This window comes from Nicotiana tabacum, chromosome 22 (assembly GCF_000715075.1).
Source record: "Nicotiana tabacum cultivar K326 chromosome 22, ASM71507v2, whole genome shotgun sequence".
Taxonomy (NCBI): Eukaryota; Viridiplantae; Streptophyta; class Magnoliopsida; order Solanales; family Solanaceae; genus Nicotiana; species Nicotiana tabacum.
This window is the reverse complement of record NC_134101.1, coordinates 48,726,317-48,731,598: the sequence shown is the minus strand read 5'-3', so window position 1 is coordinate 48,731,598 and position 5,282 is coordinate 48,726,317. Positions and strand designations below refer to the sequence as shown.

Below are 5,282 nucleotides of genomic sequence, written 5' to 3'. Positions count from 1 at the left end.
TTTTGGGCTGGGGTTATTGGGCTAGTGTATTAGGTGTTTTGGGCCATTATTTGGTCCGAAAATAGGTTTAAAAGTGGGGCTAGTTTTTAAATACCCAACATTTTAGAAAAAATAATTTTATAAAAGTAATTAATGAATAAAAAAATATTATTTGTTTACTGAAATGATTAAAAATAATAACTTAATATTATAAAAATATAAAAAGTTATTTTTTTGCATAAATAATGTAATTATATATGAATATGGGCTATTATTGCAAAAATATGCAATTAGCCCTAAAATGCAAATGTAATTATAAAAAATGCAATAAAAAATATTTAAAACATACATGTTGGTGTAAATGATAAGTTTAGATGATTAAATCATCATAAAAATAATTTGAAAGATAATTATTGGATATTTATATAATAAAAATATAGAAATAAATTGATTTAAAGCCTTTAGAAATTATGGAAAATTATGAAACAATGCTCGTATAGGTTTATAAGCTAAATGATGATGCATATATACTATTTTGAAAGTATGTATATATATTTTAAAAATATGAGGAAAAAATTGGGTATTAACAGGTGTTATCACGATTGACTACGTAAAGTTAAGAGATAACGTGTCGGATCCACTTACAAAAGGCCTATCTAGAGAGGCAGTTGAAAGATCATCAAACGGAATGGGGTTAAGGCCTAGGAAAAGTCATAATTGTGGTAACTCTACCTAGCAGACTGGAGATCTCAAGAGCTAGGTTTAAAGAGATCAAACAAAGTTATGAATGATGGTTCAACATTGTCAAATAACTTAACCCATTCTCGTGATGAAGACAATGTTCAGAAATCGAGGTAAAGCATTAAGGCTTTTTGCTGAGTCAATAAAACTTAAAGCTTTTTAATGATTTGCTAAGTCTGGCAGGATATGACCATATAGTGTGTCTATAGGATTGCACATTTAGAAATCACCTATGTGAGTGTGAAGTGTAAGCCGCTTAAAGGGGAATGAAAGTAAAGGCCCATTCTCTAAGCACTCATGAAACCAGGCGGTGTTCATGGCTGAAACGAACACAACCGTAAGAACCATAGATGGTTAAGGGTTAATTGTGTGACTTATGTTGTCTAGGTATACAACAAAGCTCGACGGTTCAAAGATATCAAATCTACCGATTGACCGAGTATATCCGATATAAGTTCACTACGGAAAGTTCAAAGGAAACCTACTTATCGAGATGCAATTAATTCTTGCATGTAAAATACACACGTGTCCATGCATTCCTTTATTTTATAGCCATTCCCTATTCATGTGGGGGATTGTTGGGCTTTTAAGCTTGGTTTAGCTTAATTTTAAGCTTGGTGTAGCTTAAAGAAGATGAATGGGAAATGGAGGAAAAATAAAATATTTGAGTATCCCTCCAAAGCAAAGGGACATTGTCCCATATTAGAGGAAGAAAAGGCTTTTGATGGGTATATATACAATTTCTCTTCTTCTAGCTCTAAAAAAGTTAAGAAGAAGGCAAGCCTTGCGTAGTCGTCGTCGTCGCTCACTCGGCTCGGCTTCGAATTTGGATTTGGATTTGAATTTGGATTTGGTCAAAGATCGATTGATTGATTAATATTTTTGGATAAATATTCTTTTAATTATTTAATTAATTAACGAAAATTCAATCCGGAATAACCCATGACCCGCGATCCCGTCCGATCCGGCCCGTTTTTTTTCCGGATTATTTTAAATCCATTTTTCTATTTTTCCGCAATATTTCAATAGAAATATTCCCACCTGTTCCAACAGCTATGACTGTTTCTGAAATGTTGCAAACCTTTTCAGAAACAGTGCCAAATGGTCTATAAATATGCCTTGAATCCTAGCATCTTTACTTAGTAAATTTTTTGATTATCTTCTTCTTCTGCATAACATTTTCTAGTGTATTTTGCGACCATTGAGTGGTTCGAAGTTCACCGGAGTTTTCGGTACCAATACACTGGTGAGTTAAATCGTTCTATCCTGGGAGGATAATATTCCAACAACTCGGGTACTTGAGGGGAATAATTTCCTTAAGGACACACTATGCATTCAGTGGGCTCGATTTATTCCAATATTATTTTTCCAGAATTTATTTCATGCAACTGGTTCTACTAACTTTCTGTTTCTGTTTCTATTTTAGAAAGTTTTATGATTTTTATTGTTTATTACAGTAATACATAGTGAATAATACTATCACCACCACCAACTATCACCATCAGCCACCTTTTTAAAATCATTACCGTCGACCACCACCACACTAATTTTTGGAGTGTGTTTAATCAAACAAATATTTTTACAACATAGTATAAATTAATTTTTGTTCAAAATTTAAGGATGATATCTTATAATCAGAGATATTTTTTATTCAAACATTTTAATTTTAAAATAAAATTAAACAATGCTTTAATAAGAATCATAGTGCTAAAGTTAGGGGCGAATGCAGCCCTTCGGATACGGGTTCGGTCGACTCCAGTAGATTTGATCCTAACTTTATGTTTGTTTTAAGAAAATTATTGAATATGTATAAATTATTAATTTAGAACTGTGTAACTTAAATGAACTACAATTCTGAACCCATAAATTTTAAATTCTGGCTTCACATATAGCAAAAGTATATCGTAAAAAATGAGTGTTTAGTATATTCCTTGATGTCTGTAAACCATGATTTACCGTTGGGTGCCCTTTCAATGGCCAAAATATCCTTATTCAACATGCCAGAGGTGAATAATATTGTCACAAAGCACCAGAGGAAAAGACACTCTTCTTGTAGCATGTTTGGTCAAACTTCTAAAATCTGCTTATTTTGAAAACACTTTACCCAAAAGCACTTTTCAAAAAAATACTTTTGGTGAGAAGTAGTTTGTCACGACCCAAATCGATGGGCCACGACAGGCACCCGACACCTTACTCAACCGGGTACCAACGTAACGTATCTTTCGTATCATACTATCATAGGTAATTGAGCCGGAGAGGCTGTCGTGAGATAAGTAGAATAAAACATGAGGAAATATTCAATATAAGGTGACCCAACTTGATATACCGACTTATACATATTACGTACTGGCCTATAAGGCCATACCAGTATCCGTATATATGACATAGGTCTACAAGCCTCTAAGAGTATATAAATATCATAAAGGTCGGGACAGAGCCCCGCCATACTAAACAATACATATTCAAATTATACTGACCAAATAGGCAACTCCGGAGCAAGTGGAGTGCACAAATACCTTCTGCTGAGCTGATAACCTACTAGGAGAACTCTCAACCTGTCTATCGGGACCTGCAAGCATGAAACGCAACGTCCCCAGGCAAAAAGGGACGTCAGTACAAATAAAGTACCGAGTATATAAGGCATGACGGTAGTATATAAAAGACATGAAAGAAACATGGAGTAAAGAACTCAACCTGAAATTCTGAATAGCTCTGTGAATTATGAAAATTTATAATGTCATGCATGTACGTATAAATGTCATACCATGCATAGGTATATGTGTACATAACATCATCAAGCTTATGAGGGTATCCCATCATATCATTTCAGCCATCGTGGGCAAAATCATCAACGTATACCAGCTGATCAGGTGTTGGTGCGTATATAACGCCTTAATCTTTTTCGTATCCCATATACATATAATATACGCGTATATAACGTATTCTGGTCATGGGTCAATGTACATGTATAAATGCATGAAATGCATAAGAAGTACGTTAATAAGATTTCTCGAATATCATAAAATTAATATGCCTTTTGGACAAACTTTACCAAATACGTATTTTTCTGAGACCCATGAATAGAGGATATAATAAAAATTCACATAGGGAATCAAGAATATAGACATCCCTAGTATTTCTATGAATAGAGTCATTTATGAAAGTTGCGTATTTGCTCGTTTCGTTTGTATCGTACGGATCATGCCAAAAGGAAAGAAGGGATAGCCTTAACATACCTTAACTCCGTTGAGTCCTAAATACCTTCCAAGAAATTCTTCAAACAACTTAATTCAATCTACCACATCATAAGGAGATTCAAAATCAGTGCTGAGTAAATGCTAACTCCGCAACTTAAACTAGTAGTTCGTTTACGTAAATTTGGGCAGCATCTCCCCTGTAACTAGGCCCTCCTCCAATACCATATACCAACAACAACAAGAACACAACAATAACAACATGTGAGCATCATTTTCCAACCTTATCTCCATCATAATATACCACAAAACAGCCCACACACCCTAATCACTTCATACATAAAACGACAACCAAAGTAGTGTCAAACAACTTAAAATAATATAACGATGAACGACCAGCCCACCATTCTGTCATTATGTGGTATTTCTCCACACCATTTATCCTCCAAAAACTTCATTAAACAGTAAAAAAATATACAGCCCAAAGGCAATACGAAACAACCCACAAAACAGTCAACTACAAGTCAAATAACTCGAACTCACAACTTCCGATCACCGTCCCGTGAGTTCTAACTATTAGAAAATGAATTTATCAACCTTCCTTGATATTTAAACACTTAAATACAGATAGTATACATTTTCTTAACTATGAATTACCTTCCAAAACTCAAACCACAAAGAAAAAGAGAAGCGATATAGCGATACTTACATCGTAGGGATCGTTTTAATGTTATCGCTTCTTGATTCCGTGCCCGGGATGATAATATTGTTTGAAGCTCTTATAGAGAGCTTAAGAGTAAAGTTAGGGGTGTTATTTGGGCGAGCTCTCTGGAAAATTGGAGAAAGAGACGAGATGGGATGCAAATATCCCAATTGTTTTAAAAGTCATAAAGGTGATACTTGGCACCCTTTGATTGGCCCTTCTTCCAACGCTTATAACTTTTTATTCGGGTGTCGTATGAATAAACGGTTAAGTGTGTTGGAAACTACATTCCAAGACCTTCAATTTGATATATAATATGTCCCAAAAAGACCTCATATAGCATACAAAATATATTTCTCAAAAAGCTCTATTACATGGCAAATTCTTAGTCGGTGTTTCCGCAACTTTAATCCGATTTTTCTCAAACTTCATATTTTCTATCCAAACATCATATATAGCCCTATTATGACTTTAAAATAATTTAAATCATGATTAACAAGTCTCATATTCATTACGTCACCTTGGGACGCACAAGGTGTAATATAGTTTTTGTTTGGCTAATTAATTTAAAAAACACTTTTGAGCAACAATTAGTGTTTGGCCAAGCTTTTGAAAAGTACTTCTAAGCTAGCGTTTGGACATAGATTTGATTAAAACTTGAAAAA

General features: G+C 34.1%; 1 long non-coding RNA gene across 2 annotated transcripts; it reads right to left on the bottom strand.

Annotated features, from left to right (window-relative positions):
* Positions 1-3,028: 3,028 nt before the first annotated feature.
* Positions 3,029-4,752, bottom strand: LOC142176587 (uncharacterized). 2 transcript variants are annotated; one of them, XR_012705271.1, is made up of 3 exons: positions 4,624-4,752; positions 3,957-4,015; positions 3,029-3,289 (listed from the first exon to the last, which is right to left on the bottom strand). It is a non-coding gene; the product is annotated as an uncharacterized LOC142176587 (long non-coding RNA). The 2 variants fall into 2 exon arrangements; XR_012705272.1 differs by lacking the exon at positions 3,957-4,015 and having other exon boundaries at positions 4,624-4,751.
* Between the last annotated feature and the right edge of the window lie 530 nt (positions 4,753-5,282).